Raw genomic sequence first — 18,318 nt, 5'->3', positions numbered from 1 at the left:
ATAGACGTTCAAAGGGGGTGAATTTTCAGGTTGGGAATAAAGTATGGTTGTCCTCCAAGAATCTCTCTCTTAAGGTAGATTCTAAAAAGTTTGCTTCTCGTTTTATTGGACCATATAAGATCATGGAGGTGATTAACCCGGTATCTTTTAGGTTGGAGCTGCCCGAGTCATTCCACATTCATAATGTGTTCCATAAGTCATTACTTAAAAAATATTTTGAACCGGTAGTACCATCAAAAGCCTCGCCTCCGCCGGTTCTTGTTAATGATGCTGTCGAGTATGTGGTGTCTAAAATAGTGGATGTCAGGAAGGTGCGTAATTCCTTGCAGTACCTGATTCACTGGAAAGGGTATGGACCTGAAGAGAGATCTTGGGTATCTGCCAGGGAGGTTCATGCTCCTAGACTTGTTTGAAAATTTCATTTAGAACACCCTGAAAAGCCATCGCCTGAAGTCTTGGGTCCGGTGGCCCCTCGTAAAAGGGGGGGTACTGTAACGGGGTTCCGAAGGTGCACTCGGTCCCCCATTGCCCGCAAAACTGTTGCATAGCTTTGGGAATGAGGATCTGTGTTTGACCTCATTCCCAGGGCGGCTTTACTAGCTGGGTGGCTCCCTGCTCCTAGTCTGCCTTGAGCGCCGAGCTGATCACGCGGTGCTCGACTGGTTGGTCTGTCGGTCATGTGACGCTGGCCACGTCACATGACCCTTACTCCCCACTATAAATACAGGCAGCCTGCTGGTCACAGGTTGCCTGTTAATTTAGGTTCCACCTGTCATTTGGTCTTTCCTGGCGTACTTACCTCCTGCTGAATTCCTGACGATCCTCTGCCTGCTCCTTGTGTACTTTGCTGCTCTCCTGGTATTTGACCCCGGCCTCCTCCTGACGATCCTCTGCTGACTCCTTTGGTACTTCACGTCTCTCCTGGTATTTATGACCCCGGCTTCTCCTGACAATTCTCTGCTTGCTCCATTTGTAATAGCTAAGGGGAGCTATATACTATGTTGATGACTTAATCACCAGTATAATTAGAATTTTATATGAAAGAAATAGGAATGGTGATTTGAGTTAAAACATAACTTTTAATTATTTAGGGTAGAATATGTCCCTACATGTGATGCTTCGATACAAGGAGAGTGTATGATAGCACAAGGGATACAAAATATAAACTTGGTGCACGGCGGCACCTTTACATTCACAGTAAATAAGTGCACGGCGGCACCCAGAGTAACCGGTGGTCTTACCCTTTCAGCAACGGACCTCTGGTCTTAGGTGATGTCCAGCGCAAGCAGGTATGCTGTGGAAAAAAGAGAGCGAATAGGGGGCCGGAGGGGATGAGATTGGGTTGAAAGGTGCCTAGACAGCCCTAAGATATAAGTGCTATCACGGCCCTAGCGTCCTATATACGGAGCACCCGTTCTGATAAGAACGACCCTGTCCGGAACCTGGCCCTTTCGCTACTTGGCTCTATTGTGCCCTAGTGTAGCTAGTCCCTACACGCATGTTTCGTTTTTCGGAACTCATCAGGGGAATTTAGGCACACACAGGGGGGCAATATGATATGGTGACGTATCGTGTTGATATCTATAATTAGTCAACACATACATCACTATAGTTATGATAATGACACAACTGATACTTCAAAGTGGCAGCCTACTGTCGGGGCTCCACTCCTGTATCAGGGCTGGGTACTTGCCTAATGATGTAGAGACAAGATGGTAGGGGTCGCTTGATGATGGCCCGATCCCTCGTGTGGAGCTCAGCGGCGTGTCCAGAGGCTGTGATGAAGCCTTGCTCCATTTGTACTTTGTAGCTTTCCTGGTATTGACTCGGTCCGTTCACGTCCTGTTGTTTGTCTGTCTGTCATCCCTGCACTTATTCCAAGTTAGGGATTGCCGTCCAGTTGTCCCCTGTCATTAGGACTTGCGAGGCAAGTAGGCAGGGCCAGGGGTAAGGGTGGAGCGCCGTGGTCACTTCCCTCCCCCCTGTGTGTGTGTGTACGCGACCGTTACACTATGGTGCAAAAAAATTAATTTACGCACTTTGACTTTCTGACCAGACAGTAGAATCACCCCACAAATGACCCCATTTCGGAAAGTAGACACCCTAAGGTATTCGCTGATGGGCATAGTGAGTTCATGGAAGTTTTTATTTTTTGTCACAAGTTAGCGGAAATTGAATTTGATTTTTTTTCTTACAAAGTCTCATATTTCACTAACTTGTGACCAAAATTTTTTTTTTACATGAACTCACCATACCCCTCACGGAATACCTTGGGGTGTCTTCTTTCTAAAATGGGGTCACTTGTGGGGTATTTATACTGCCCTTGCATTTTAGAGGCCCTGAAGCGTGAGAAGTAGTTTGGAATCCAAATGCGTAAAAATGCCTGGGGAAATCCTAAAAGTACTCATTGGAATTTGGGCCCCTTTGCACACCTAGGCTGCAAAAAAGTGTCACACATGTGGTATCGCCGTACTCAGAAGAAGTAGGGCAATGTGTTTTGGGGTGTATTTTTATATATATCCATACTGTGTGTGAAAAATATCTCTGTAAATGACAACTTTTTACATTTTTTTTTTTTATACAAAATTGTCAATTTACAGAGATATTTCTCTCACCCAGCATGGGTATATGTAAAAATACACCCTAAAACACATTGCCCTACTTCTCCTGAGTACGGCGATACCACATGAGTGACACTTTTTTGCAGCCAAGATGTGCAAAGGGGCCCAAATTCCAATGAGTACCTTTAGGATTTCAAAGGGCATTTTTACGCATTTGGATTCCAAACTACTTCTCACGCTTTAGGGCCCCTAAAATGCCAGGGCAGTATAAATACCCCACAAGTGACTCCATTTTAGAAAGAAGACACCCCAAGTTATTCCGTGAGGGGTATGGTGAGTTCATGTAAAATTAAATTTTTTGTCACAAGTTAGTGGAATATGAGACTTTGTAAAAAAAAAATAAAAAAAAAATTCCACTAACTTTTGCCCAAAAAAAAAATCTTCTATGAACTCGTCATGCCCCTCACGGAATACCTTGGGGTGTCTTCTTTCTAAAATGGGGTCACTTGTGGGGTATTTATACTGCCCTGACATTTTAGGGGCCCTAAAGCGTGAGAAGTAGTTTGGAATCCAAATGCGTAAAAATGCCCTGTGAAATCCTAAAGGTACTCATTGGAATTTGGGCCTCTTTGCGCATCTTGGCTGCAAAAAAGTGTCACTCATGTGGTATCGCCGTACTCGGGAGAAGTAGGGCAATGTGTTTTGGGGTGTATTTTTTACATATACCCGTACTGTGTGTGAGAAATATCCCTGTAAATGATAACTTTAAAAAAAAAAATTATACAAAGTTGTCAATTTACAGAGATATTTCTCTCACTCAGCATGGGTATATGTAAAAATACACCCCAAACCACATTGCCCTACTTCTCCTGAGTACGGCGTTACCACATATGTGACACTTTTTTGCAGTCTAGGTCTGCAAAGGGGCCCAAATTCCAATGAGTACCTTTTAGGAGGGCATTTTTAGGCATTTGGATTCCAGACTTCTTCTCACGCTTTAGGGCCCCTAAAATGCCAGGGCAGTATAAATACCCCACATGTTACCCCATTTTGGAAACAAGTCACCCCAAGGTATTCCATGAGGGGCATGGCGAGTTCATAGAAGTTGGGTTTTTTTTGGAACAAGTTAGCGGAAATTTATTTTTTATTTTTTATTTTTTTCTCACAAAGTCTCCCTTTCCGCTAACTTGTGACAAAAAGTTCAATCTTTCATGGACTCAATATGCCCCTCAGCGAATACCTTGGAGTGTCTTCTTTCCAAAATGGGGTCATTTGTGGGGTGTTTGTACTGCCCTGGCATTTGAGGGTCTCCGCAATCATTACATGTATGGCCAGCATTAGGAGTTTCTGCTATTCTCCTTATATTGAGCATACGGGTAATGAGATTTTTTTTTTTCCGTTCAGCCTCTGGGCTGAAAGAAAAAATGAATGGCACAGATTTCTTCATTCGCATCGATCAATGTGGATGAAAAAATCTCAGCTAAAAAATGTGCAAAAAAAAGAGGGGAAAGGCGTCTGCCAGGACATAGGAGCTCCGCCCAACATCCAAACCCACTCAGCCCGTATGCCCTGGCAAACCCGATTTCTCCATTCACATCAATCGATGTGGATGAATAAATCATTGCCGGAATTTTTTTAATTTTTTTTTTTTATATACAAAGTGTTTGCCAAAGCATATGAACACCGCCCCTCAGCTCATAAGCTTCGGCAAACGTATCTTTTTTTACTGCAGAGGAGAAATCTCCTCTTGCAGCGCCGCATACATCGACTTTTGTGTAATCTGACAGCAGCGCAATGCTTCTGTCAGAATGCACATCAATGCTGCAGCTGGTTGATCGCTTGGTCCACCTAGAAGGTAAAAAAAAAAAACAGGCAGCAACGCAATAAATTTATTAACATTAACTTTATATAACATTTGAAACAGAACATTAACTTTTATAAACTTTATTGAACTTTTGGAACATTAACTTTTTTGCTTACCTTTAGAGGACAAACCTCTCCTTCCCCATGGGACAATGTGCAAAGCGCAAATCGGCCAGAGATGTGGCGAGGTACATTATGTACTTTGTCCCAGGTGAAAGGAGAGGTTTGCAGCAGCTCTGTGTGAAAGGGCCCTAAGACCCCTGTGTGCCTGTCCTGTGTCACGCAATCCCTATACTAAGTGTACCTGTGTGTGGTACTTCTGGAAACACTCCCCTAAGCATAGGGCAGGGTGGTCAGGGCAGTCAGGACAGAAATAGCGGGTGTCACGCCTTATTCCACTCCTGCTACAGACACGACATCTTTTTCGGGGTGACGCTTGGTTTGAGTTACCAGCAACGACATTGGGGAAATGTTGCTCGTGTAGACGGCTCACTACACTGGTGGTTGGGGCCACGGAACCTCCTGGATACAGGAGGTTCTCGATGATCTCTTCCTGAAATTTGAGGAAGGATCATGTTCTCCCAGCCTTACTGTAGAGAACAAAACTATTGTACATAGCCAGTTGAATTAGGTATACAGACACCTTCTTATACCAGCGTCTGGTCCTGCGGGAGAGTAAATAAGGAGCCAACATCTGGTCATTGAAGTCCACCCCTCCCATGAGCAAATTATAGTCGTGGTCTCAAATCCGTGTCCTGGACATGGCAGCAGAGAACATGGGCATGTGATGAATTGGGTTTGTGGACCAATATGACCGCAATTCATGCTTTTTTGTCAGGCCCATGTTGAGGAGAAGGCCCAGAAAAGTCTTAAGTTTGGAAACTTGGACGGGTTTCCACCGGAAAGACAGGGCATGGTACGCCTGGTGGTATCAGGGACCTCAACCTCATCGTCCGAACTTTGGGTCAGACTGCCACTGCTTTCTACAGGTTCGTATTCTGACCCGCTGGATTCGTCAGATGAGGGTTCCCATTCCTCATCCGACTGGGTCAGAAGCCTGTAGGCCTCTTCAGAAGAATAACTTTTCCTTGCCATTTGGTCAACTAAATTTAGTGGGTATTCCCTGAGACTACCCAAGAAAAAAAGCAAGCCTGTCTTACAAATGGGAGGCTAGCAAAGTACAGGAAGCCGCTGCGATTGATAAAAAATATCAAAACTGATTTTTTTATCGCCGCAGCGCTTGTGTAGTGATTGTGCAGTGATGAAAAAAATAAATAAAAAATTTGCCACTACGGCGGGGCGGGCGTGGGTGAACGCACGTGTGGGCGACCGATCATGCCTGATTGGGCAAACACTAATGACACTAATACTATTATAGATCTGACTGTGATCAGTTCTGATCACTTACAGATACTATAAGGTACCAATGCTGATTAGCGGTACGCTAATCAGCGAATCAGTGACTGCGGTGCGGTGGGCTGGGCACTAACTGAAGCTAACTACCTACCAAAGGGGCCTAAACTAACCTAAACCTACACTGAATACTTTTTTCCCTTTCACTAGTGATTGACAGGGGTGATCAAGGGGTTAATTGGGGTGATGGGGGTGTGATCTGGGGCTAAATATGTAGTGCTTGGTGTACTCACTGTGATCTGTGCTCTCTGCTGGGATCAACCAACGAAAAGGACCCAGCAGAGAGCACAGAAGCCATTTAACACATTATACAGTTGCAAGAAAAAGTATGTGAACCCTTTGGAATGATATGGATTTCTGCACAAATTGGTCATAAAATGTGATCTGATCTTCATCTAAGTCACAACAATAGACAATCAGTCTGCTTAAACTAATAACACACAAATAATTAAATGTTACCATGTTTTTATTGAACACACCATGTAAACATTCACAGTGCAGGTGGAAAAAGTATGTGAACCCCTAGACTAATGACATCTCCAAGAGCTAATTGGAGTGAGGTGTCAGCCAACTGGAGTCCAATAAATGAGATAAGATTGGAGGTGTTGGTTACAGCTGCCCTGCCCTATAAAAAACACACACCAATTCTGGGTTTGCTTTTCACAAGAAGCACTGCCTGATGTGAATGATGCCTCGCACAAAAGAGCTCTCAGAAGACCTACGATTAAGAATTGTTGACTTGCATAAAGCTGGAAAGGGTTATAAAAGTATCTCCAAAAGCCTTGCTGTTCATCAGTCCACAAATTGTCTATAAATGGAGAAAGTTCAGCACTGCTGCTACTCTCCCTAGGAGTGGTCGTCCTGTAAAGATGACTGCAAGAGCACAGCGCAGACTGCTCAATGAGGTGAAGAAGAATCCTAGAGTGTCAGCTAAAGACTTACAAAAGTCTCTGGCATATGCTAACATCCCTGTTAGCGAATCTACGATATGTAAAACACTAAACAAGAATGGATTTCATGGGAGGATACCACAGAGGAAGCCACTGCTGTTCAAAAAAAACATTGCTGCACGTTTACAGTTTGCACAAGAGCACCTGGAGGTTCCACAGCAGTACTGGCAAAATATTCTGTGGACAGATGAAACCAAAGTTGAGTTGTTTGAAAGAAACACACAACACTATGCGTGGAGAAAGAGGCACAGCACACAAACATCAAAACCTCATCCCAACTGTGAAGTATGATGGTGGGGGCATCATGGTTTGGGGCTGCTTTGCTGTGTCAAGGCCTGGACGGATTACTGTCATCAAAGGGAAAATGAAGTTTATCAAGACATTTTGCAGGAGAACTTAAGGCCATCTGTCCACCAGCTGAAGCTCAACAGAAGATGGGTGTTGCAACAGGACAACGACCCAAAGCATAGAAGTAAATCAACAACAGAATGGCTTAAACAGAAGAAAATACGCCTTCTGGAGTGGCCCAGTCAGAGTCCTGACCTCAACCCGATTGAGATGCTGTGGCATGACCTCAAGAAAGCGATTCACACCAGACATCCCAAGAATATTGCTGAACTGAAACAGTTCTGTAAAGAGGAATGGTCAAGAATTACTCCTGACCGTTGTGCACGTCTGATCTGCAACTACAGGAAATGTTTGGTTGAAGTTATTGCTGCCAAAGAAGGTTCAACCAGTTATTAAATCCAAGGGTTCACATACTTTTTCCACCTGCACTGTGAATGTTTACATGGTGTGTTCAATAAAAACATGGTAACATTTAATTATTTGTGTGTTATTAGTTTAAGCAGACTGTGATTGTCTATTGTTGTGACTTAGATGAAGATCAGATCACATTTTATGGCCAATTTGTGCAGAAATCCATATCATTCCAAAGGGTTCACATACTTTTTCTTGCAACTGTATTTATAAATATAATGTGTTATATGGCTGGTGGTTCGTTATTTTAAAAGTCACCAACCTGCCAGCGCTGATCATTGGCTGGCAGGCTGGTGACCAACTCCTTGTGCGCCTTTTGCCGACCCGCACTGCGCATGTGCGGGCCGCATATGCGCGTCATCTCGCGTCTCGCGAAATGACGCGTATATGCGTCCAGGAGGAATAACCCGGCCTCCCACAGGACGCATCCCTGCGTTATTGAAAGAAATTGAGAACCGCACTCTATTCGTTCCGTTTAGGTGCCAATCAAGGGCTATAGATAGCCAATAAATATATAAGTAAATTTGAGGCACACAATTTTTTGAGTTGCAAAAAATGGGGCATTTATTCATTTAGCATATAATGCTGTCATCCATAGGACCTTCATCTGCGGTTTTATCTGCTCAGACGGATGTGTGTAAGTGGGGCGCTGAATGCATCCAGCGCCCCACTTACACACATCCGTCTGAGCAGATAAAACCGCAGATGAAGGTCCTGCGAGACCGAAACGTACGGTTTCTGCCAATATGTGCATAATTTAAAAAAGATTGGGCCTATGGATGACAGCATTATATGCTAAATGAATAAATGCCCCATTTTTTGCAACTCAAAAAATTGTGTGCCTCAAATTTACTTATATATGCATCCCTGCGTTAGGCGGTCGGGAAGTGGTTAAGTCATATCAAAAAGCATAATTTAGAGAAAGAGAGATTCATCTGTGTGCAGATGAATAGCACCATAAACTTGAAGTTATTCTCCTTTATACTGCAGTAAAGATAAACTAAAAGTAGAAGTTTCTTCCCTTGCATCATGTTTAACTCACTCCCTCCTAATATGAAAGATCACTTCTGACGCACTAAATTAATTGTGGTAAATTAGTCATTCTTTGATTCTGAATGGAAAGAAGTTCACCTACTATATTGGCTGGAACCGAGAAATGAAACAAAAGTACTCTGTATACCTGGAATAATTTACATCATGTGACACCATCAAATTCTTCATTAAAGCCACTTGATGTCCTTTCATAGACTTTAGGATATATTTTTTCTAAATATAATCTTGATGTTTTAGAAAGTGTCCTTTAAAACTTGTTAAATCACCTCTGTTTATCTGCATTTACTTGTCTCGTATTTGACATTTTTGAGGTATTGACAATAAATAAAATGTAAAAAAAAGTTCATTTTTTTAATATAAAAAAGTCTATCATCATTGGATTTGATTATATCCACATCATGCATTGACACGACCGTCAGTATTTTGTGGTCCTCAAAATGTGGATCTGCAAAAAATACGGATGATGTCCATGTGACGTCAATTATGCATTCGTTTTTTTTTTTGCGGACCCATTGTAACAATGCCTATTCTTGTCTGCAAAACAGACAAGATAAGGGCATGTTCTATTTATTTTTGAGGGGCTGTGTAACAGACATACGAGTGCAGACAGCACAAGGTGTGCATGAAAAAAAGATGGCTTCGGCAGCATTCCGCAATATCAAAAGAATTCTTCAATCGTACCTCCAGACACAAACAGCAACGTTTCGACTGAACACCAGTCTTTGTCAGGCTTGACAAAGACTGGTGTTCAGTCGAAACGTTGCTGTTTGTGTCTGGAGGTACGATTAAAGAATTCTTTTGATATTGCGGAATGCTGCCGAAGCCATCTTCTTTTTTTCATGTATACTATATGGCCTGATGGATCAAGGGCCTACGGTTAGGCTGCTGCATTGAAACAGACGCATTATCGTGAGACCGTACAGTGCTGCTTCTACACTACTATTTGTTTCTAGCACAAGGTGTGCAGTCCACATTTTTTGAGGTCCCATTGAAATGACTGCTTCCACATCTGATCCGCAAAAATTGCAGAAAGGTGGGATGGGGGAAAGGGTAAGGGTCCATTCACACGTCCGTAATTTGGGTCCGCATTCGTTCCGCAATTTGCGGACCCATTCACTTTCAATGGGCCTGGAACGGATGCAAATCCACATTTCCTGGCTCCGCATCTGCATTTTCGGGATCCACATCCGTTTTTTCAGGATCCGCAATTTCGTTCCTGAAAAAAATAGAACATGTCCTATTCTTGTCCGCAATTGCGGACCAGAAAACACATTTTCTATTATAGTGTCTGTGATGTGCGGATCCGCAAATTGCGGATCGCACATGGCAGGTGTCTGTGTTTTGCGGATCCGCAATTTGGGGATCCACAAAACACTTACGGACGTGTGAATGGACCCTAAAAAGGGAAATGAGGGGGGAGATTAGCGTAAAGGGATGGAAGGGAGAAGATGTTCTCACCAGGGGCGTTTGCCTGGGCCCCGGATGTTTTTGTCCCAGGCCCCAAATGTACTGCCTGCCAGATACATACAACTGTATTGCCGTCCTCAGTACAGTAATACAATAGAATTTAATGCACTGGAACAGCTGAAGGACCTGTGATGACATCACAGTCCATTTGATCAGTGCAAAAAGCAGTGGTTGAGAATCTGTGATTATGTCACCATCATGTGATCAGTGCAGGAGAGGACAGCGCTCAGCAGTGAAGAGGAGAAGCCCTGGGGAAGAAGCTATGGTAAGGTCTGCTACAAGAGGAAAGGTAAGTGAAGGAATAGATTCTCAGTGTGACAGGCAGAGTAATGCTGGGAGTTGTGATTATTTAACTGGGACTGTATGTCTGTCACGGCCTATGGTGTACGCTGTGACACTGTTGCCACACTTGCGGTTGCCTGCGGCAACCTGTTAGAGCATGCGGTGGCAGTGTCTCGGCCTTCTGGGTGATTGCCGTGACATGGTTGCCACGCATGCTGTTGCCGGCGGCAACGTGTAGCTTCCTATGCTTGTGTGTGCACTTCCCCTTTAAGTGGCTTTCTTCCCTTGTCTGGTGTTGGAAGGGTTAACTCCCTTCCTAGTGTTTTGTTAAGGCCTCATGCACACGACCGTTGTGTGCATCCGTGTCCGTTGTTCCGTTTTCCGTGATTTTCTGCGGAGCCATTGACTTTCAATGGGTCCGTTGAAAACTCGGAAAATGCACCGTTGTTCATCCGCATCCGTGATCCGTGTTTCCTGTCCGTCCAAAAAATATGACCTGTCCTATTTTTTCGACGGACAATGGTTCGCGGACCCATTCAAGTCAATGTAGGCAAAAAGAAAAAATATAGGCGTTCTCAAACCCTGTTGCACCGAGCACGGACCATGCCGGGAACCACAGCGTAACTTAAAGGGAACCTGTCATCAACTTTATGCTGACCTCACCAAGGGCAGCATAAAATAGTGACAGTAATGCTGCTTTCAGTGGTGTGTCACTCATGAGCTAAAAGTAAGTGGTTGCTGAGAACCTGCATCATAATCATTGCATCCCAGGCCTTGAAAAGAGTCAAATCTACTTGAGAAGAGTCATGGTTATTCATAATTTCCTGCTCTCTCGCCCATCTGCTGATGATTGGCAGTTCTCTCCTAGACAGAAAGAGAGAAAACTAGGTAGAAGACTGTCAGCCATCAGCAGGTGGGTGGGAGAGCAGGAATTCATGAATAACCATGACTCTTCTCAGGTGGCCGTGACTCTTTTCCAGGCCCAGTCTGCAATGATTGTGATGTTGGTTCTCGGCAACCACTTACTTTTAACTTTTAAATGACAGACTGCTGAAATCAACTCACCTGTCTCTACTTTATACTGCTGTTAGTATGGGTAGCATAAAGTTGATGACGGGTTACCTTTAAGTAAAGGAGAGAGAAAAGTCCAGCTCGATTAAAATGTTACCTTTATTTTTCAGTGCAGATTAAAAGCCAGTTACACTCCAGTCTACATGTTTCGGATCAAGGACAATAGCGATCCTTCCTCATGACAGTTGTCATGAGGAAGGATCGCTATTGTCCTTGATCCGAAACATGTAGACTGGAGTGTAACTGGCTTTTAATCTGCACTGAAAAATAAAGGTAACATTTTAATCGAGCTGGACTTTTCTCTCTCCTTCATTCAAGTCAATGGGTCCGTGAAAAAACACGGAGGCAAACAAGATTGCCATCCGCTTCCGTGATCCGTGTCCGTAGGCTACTTTCACACAGACAAATCCGCAGATCCGTCTGCAGAGAGCTTTTTCAGATATGAGTTTTCACATCGTGAAAATTCCTCAGATCCGACAGTATATTCTAACACAGAGGCGTTCCCATGGTGATGGGGACGCTTCAAGTTAGAATATACTAAGAACTGTGTACATAACTGCCCCCTGCTACCTGGCAGCACCCGATCTCTTACAGGGGGCTGTGATCCGCACAATTAACCCCTCAGGTGCCGCACCTGAGGGGTTAATTGTGCGGATCACAGCCCCCTGTAAGAGATCGGGTGCTGCCAGGCAGCAGGGGGCAGACCCCCTCCCTCCCCTGTATTTAATTCATTGGTGGCCAGTACGGCCTCCCCTCCCCCCCCCAATTAAAAAATCCCCCACCCCCCCATCATTGGTGGCAGCGGAGAGTTCACTGGGGCTCCGATCGGTAACCATGGAAACCAGGACGCTACTGCAGTCCTGGCTGTCATGGTTACTTAGCAATTTTAGAAGCATTATACTTACCTGCGATGTCTGTGACCGGCCGGGCGCTCCGGCCGGGCTATAGGCAATGCACCGCACAGACCTGTCACTTACCAGTAGGAGGAGCGCCCGGCCGGTCACAGACATCGCAGGTAAGTATAATGCTTCTAAAATTGCTAAGTAACCATGACAGCCAGGACTGCAGTAGCGTCCTGGTTTCCATGGTTACCGATTGGAGCCCCAGCGATTAAACTGGGACTCCGATCGGAACTCTCAGCTGCAACCAATGATGGGGGGGGGGGGGATTTTAATTAGGGGGGGGGGTTAATTGTGCGGATCAAAGCCCCCTGTAAGAGATCGGGTGCTGCCAGCAGTCATGTACACAGTTCTTAGTATATTCTAACTTGAAGCGTCCCCATCACCATGGGAACGCTTCTGTGTTAGAATATACTGTTCGATCTGATTTTTCACGATATAACTCAAATCCGATGGTATATTTTAACATAGAGGCGTTCCCATGGTGATGGGGATGCTTCAAGTTAAAATATACCATCGGATTGGAGAAAACTCTGATCCGATGGTATAATAGGGACTCCTGACTTTACATTGAAAGTCAATGGGGGACGGATCCGTTTGCAATTGCACCATATTGTGTCAACGTCAAACGGATCCGTCCCCATTGACTTGCATTGTAAGTCAGGACGGACCAGTTTGGCTCCGCACGGCCAGGCGGACACCAAAGCAACTTTTTCCTTCATGTCCGTGGATCCTCCAAAAATCAAGGAAGACCCACGGAAGAAAAAAACGGACACGGATCACAGAACTACGGAACCCGTTTTTGCGGATCGCAAAAAAAATGGTCGTGTGCATGAGGCCTAACACTGGGTTTATGTGTGTGTGGGTGTGGCTGCTTGGGCTATTTAGCCTCTGCTGGATGCCTGGAGCTATCCTCCTGTCTTCATATTCCATCTGTCCAGTGAGGGCCACCCTTGTGGTCATAGAAGATGTTTGATGTTCTTATGGTGTCTCACGTTTTATTGCAGCTATCGGTGTCCTGGGTTCCTGTGTGGTTGTGGTGTGTGCTGTGTCCTTTTAATGTTGGTGTGGACACCAGCACTTGTGCACGGGTTCCAGTCAGTGTGTCTGTGGCAGGTAAGTGTGTTACTAGTCTCGCTTACCTGCCATCTCTATAGCTGTATGTGTTCCCCTCTCCTTGCAGCCTGACCTCAGATAGAGACTCCTGTTCCTCCATGACTGGGATGAACAGGTTGTTTCTCCCCTGCTCCTAATGTGAGGGATTACCAGGGCGACTCAGGGTCTCTAGGAATCCTGAGTATGAGTCGTCCTACCATCGGGGTCCGCTCATACAGTGAGGAGTCAGGGAGAGGATTAGGGACGTGGTAGGAGGTGACCTGCTCCCTTATTACTCCTTTTGCCCAGGCTGATCCCCTTTACCCTCTGACACCGCACGGTGGGGGGTTTCCCCCACTCCCCGCCATGACAATGTCAGGGCTGAAGGGAGGGATGTTATTTACATGGGACTGTATGTTTGAGTGGGGTGGAGTGATGGTGGAGTCCCATACTGAATGTTGAGGGGGTGATGTTATTTACATGGGACATGTTGGAGGTGACTGGGGCAGGAGGATGTTATTTACATGAGACTGTGTGTTAGAGGTGGCTGGGGAAGGGATGATGTTATTTACAAGGGACTGTATGTTGAAGGCGACTGTGGGAGGGGGTGATGTTATTTACATGGGACTGTGTGTTGTTTGTAGTTGTAGGAGGAAGTTATGTTATTTACACGGGACTGAAATGTTGAGGGGGGGGCGCTGTTATTTACATAGGACTGCATGTTGGAGGTGGCTGGGGCAGGGTGGTGTTATTTACATGGAACTGTACGTTGAAGGCAGCTGTGGGAAGAGGTGATTTTATTTACATTGGACTGAATGTTGGGGGGGGGGGCTGTTATTTACATAGGACTGCATGTTGGAGGTGGCTGGGGCAGGGTGGTGTTATTTACATGGAACTGTACGTTGAAGGCAGCTGTGGGAAGAGGTGATTTTATTTACATTGGACTGAATGTTGAGGGGGCGATGTTATTTACATGTGACTCCCTGTACCAGGCAAGTGGGGGAGGGAGTGATGCTATTTACATGGGAATGTGTGTAGATTGTGGCTGTAGGAGGGAGTTATGTTATTTACATGGGACTGAATGTTGAGGGGGCGTTTTTGTTTACATGGGATTGCATGTTGGAGGCAGCTGAGGAGGTGGTGATATTATTTACATGGGACTGTATGTTGAAGGCAGCCGGGGAGGGGGGATATTTACATAGGACTGTATATTGGAGGGGCTGAACAGAGGGAAGTGATGTTTTTTTTACATTGGACTGTATATTGGAGGGGGTTGGAGAGATGTACATGGGACTACATCATATATCACCATGCCAGCCAGCGTGATGATGTAATCTCGCGACGCACAAGATTTCAGCCGAGATCTTCAACAAGATGGCGGTGACCGGCCCGTTGTTTGGCAACATAAAAGATGCAATCAAACTTTGCAGTTTCTACAGGCAATTGTAGCAGAGCATACAGGATTTTGGCTAAGATGATTATCTTGATGAAATTGACTCTAGCTGGCAGGGAAAACAATACTTTGGACTAAGCCAACGTTTTTTGTCTAGCAACGGTGAGAAGTGGAGAAGATCCAGCCAGTAGTAATCTGACACAGTCCTTAAAAACTGAACCTCCAAATATTTAAGTTCATTAGATACCTGTAGCAGTGGCGGATCCAGAGCCTGTTCTCGGGAGGGGCACTTTCAGATTATTTTCTGTCCGCCGCCACAAAACAATGGTGCTTATAGAACAGACTACACAGTGTATGCTATATGTGTATAACAAACCTATTTCACATGAAAACTTACAATTACTTGACTTGGCCCTTGGGGATCTCGGACACCACTTCAACACTTTGGCTGGGGGGCTCGGTGGAGCTGATGTGTTTTATCCTAATGAGAGAGATTTCATAATAAGGATTTGGAGAAGGGGCAGAGGAATAGCAGAGCAGGGAGAGGATGGTGCTGCTACTAGGGGGTCATACCATGGGGGAGTAATAAAGCCCACCATAATGCCCAGTAGAAATATTTCTCCTTATAATGTAAAAATACCCCCTTGTAATGCCCCCAGGTGAGCTAATGTCCCCATAGTGCCCCCCATAATGTGACAATATAAAATACCCCTATATAGTGCCCCCAGTAAATGCCCCCATAGTGCTCCACACCCTCCTTCCTCCCCTAGCGCCCCCCATAATGTACCAGTATAAAATGCTCCAGTAGATGCCCTCAGTGTCCCCCATAATTTGCAAGTATAAAATACCCCTTCTTAGTGCCCCCGTAGATGACCCCATAGTACTCCTCTCCCCCCTTCCCATAGTACCCACCATAATGTGTCCCAGTATAAAATTGTACTGTACAGAGCACCCCATATAAAATACCCCTTCTTTGTGGCCTCAGTAGATGCCCCTATAGTGCCCCCAATCATGTGCCAGTATTAATAAAAGCCCCCCATGTGCCAGTATTAATAACAGCCCCCCCATGTGCCAGTATTAATAACAGCCCCCCCATGTGCCAGTATTAATAACAGCCCCCCCATGTGCCAGTATTAATAACAGCCCCCCCATGTGCCAGTATTAATAACAGCCCCCCCATGTGCCAGTATTAACAGCCCCCCCATGTGCCAGTATTAACAGACCCGCCATGTGCCAGTATTAATAACAGCCCCCCCATGTGCCAGTATTAATAACAGCCCCCCCATGTGCCAGTATTAATAACAGCCCCCCCATGCGCCAGCAATAACAGCCCCCCATGCGCCAGCAATAACAGCCCCCCATGTTCCAGCAATAACAGCCCCCCATATGCCAGCAATAACAGCCCCCATGTGCCAGCAATAACAGCCCCCATGTGCCAGCAATAACAGCCCCCATGTGCCAGCAATAACATCCCCCCCTGTTCCAGTAATAACAGCCCCCCCCCTGTGCCAGTAATAACAGCCCCCCCCTGTGCCAGTAATAACAGCCCCAGCCCCTGTGCCAGTAATAACAGCCCCCCGTACCAGTAATAACAGCCTCCCCCTGTGCCAGTAATAACAGCATCCCCCTGTGCCAGTAATAACAGCCTCCCCCTGTGCCAGTAATAACAGCCCCCTTGTGCCAGTAATAACAGCCCCCCGTGTGCCAGTAAAAGTATTGTATATAGTTAAAAAAAAAAACACATACCTCTATGTCAGCGATGCGATGCAGGCCTCTTCCGGCCTGTGTCCTGCGCTGTACGGCTCATGACGTCATTGCGCCGGCCTCTGATAGGCTGCAGGCACTAGGCCGGCAGCCTATCAGAGGAAGGGAAAGGGACACGCCTCTCCCTCCCCTGCCTCAGCACAGCCATCTGTATCGCTGTCCTGAGGACAGCGATACAGATGACCATGGAGATGAGCGCTTCCACAATGGAAGCGTTCATCTCCCTGTGCCCCCCCCCGCCGCCGCCGCCAGATCGGGGGGAAAAATTGCCCCGTTGCCCCCCCCCTGGATCCGCCACTGACCTGTAGTGGATGGGCAGTGGCCATTTGAGTAGGAGCATCAAAATCCAGTAGCAAAATGTGAGACTTGGTCAAGTTTATAAGGAGGCCAGAATATTATCCAAACTTTGTGACAATACTAAGGAACTGCACCAGGGAGTCTTCAGCATCAGTAAGATATAACAGACTATCATCAGCATATAGGCTCACCATTTCTAAAACAGCACCCCTTTTCAACTCTTCCATCCTTGGATCTTGTTGAAGTAATTATGCCAGGGACTCAATATCCGGGGATTATAATAGTGGGGAGAGGCAGATTGGCCATAGACCTTACAGGGAAACTTCCCAGTGGGCCAATGCCCAAGGGGCCACCTGGGCCCTCCTCATGGCCAGCCAGTGGTAGTTTTTGGGGATGTATTTTGTGCTGCTGGCAGTATTTTGTGCTGGACTGTGGTATTTGGCTCTGTTGGGGTGGTATAATGTGCTACAATATGTTATTGCTGGCCCTGTCTTCAATTAATTTGGACCCAAGTACAAAACGGGGCCACTTTTCACCTATTTTTAGGGCCACTTTAAGTTCCCAGTTTGCCCCTGGTGGGGAGAGGGGACATGCCGGCCTAGTTCCATTCTTTAGATAGAATCTGTTAGAAGAAAATCAATTTACCACCACTGAGGCTACAGGGCGATAGTATGAAACAAGTCTAAGCAATAAAACTTGGGTGAAAGCCACAAATTTCAAGGACAACCCAGAAGAACAGCCTCACTGCCAAATCAAAGGCCTTGGACTCATCCAGGGACAACAAGACCCTTGATCTGCCATTTTTGTGGGAAGTCTGTAAATTGAGGTAAAGGCGTCGCAAATTTCTAGCCTAGGACTTAAAGTCCATGAAACTGTTTTGATAGTGGTACATAATAGATTTCACCGGAAGGGCCAACACTTTTGCCAGTATTTTAATATCCACTTGTAGAAGGGAAATGGGTCAGTATGACTCACACTGTAAGGTCGCATCTTTTTTTGGTTTAGAAATTACAACTATTCTAGCCTTGGTCATGCATTCTGGAAGGCACCCCTCTTCATACACCAGTTGGTAGTTTCAGGACACAGGGAACAAAGTCTGCCTGAAATGTTTTATAGAACGCTACTGGGAGCCTATCAACTCCTGGGGACCTATGGTTTTGCAAGGAAAGCAATGTTTAAGCTACCTCCTTTTTTGAAATGGGTTCCCCAAAAACTCTCTGTTCACTTGATAAAGTGGGCAGAGATAAGTGTTCTAAGTATACCAGCGTAGTGTTAGGCTACTTTCACACTGGCGTTTCTGGGTCCGCTTATGAGATCCGTTTTAGGGCTCTCATAAGTGGCCCAAAACGGATCAGTTCAGCCCCAATGCATTCTGAATGGATAAGGATCCATTCAGAATGCATCAGTTTGGCTGTGTTTGGTCTCTGTTCCGCTTTTGAGGCTGCTTGCAG

Source organism: Bufo bufo, chromosome 5, assembly GCF_905171765.1.
Source record: "Bufo bufo chromosome 5, aBufBuf1.1, whole genome shotgun sequence".
Classification (NCBI taxonomy): Eukaryota; Metazoa; Chordata; class Amphibia; order Anura; family Bufonidae; genus Bufo; species Bufo bufo.
The sequence above is the reverse complement of the archived record's forward strand: the minus strand, read 5'-3'. Positions refer to the sequence as shown.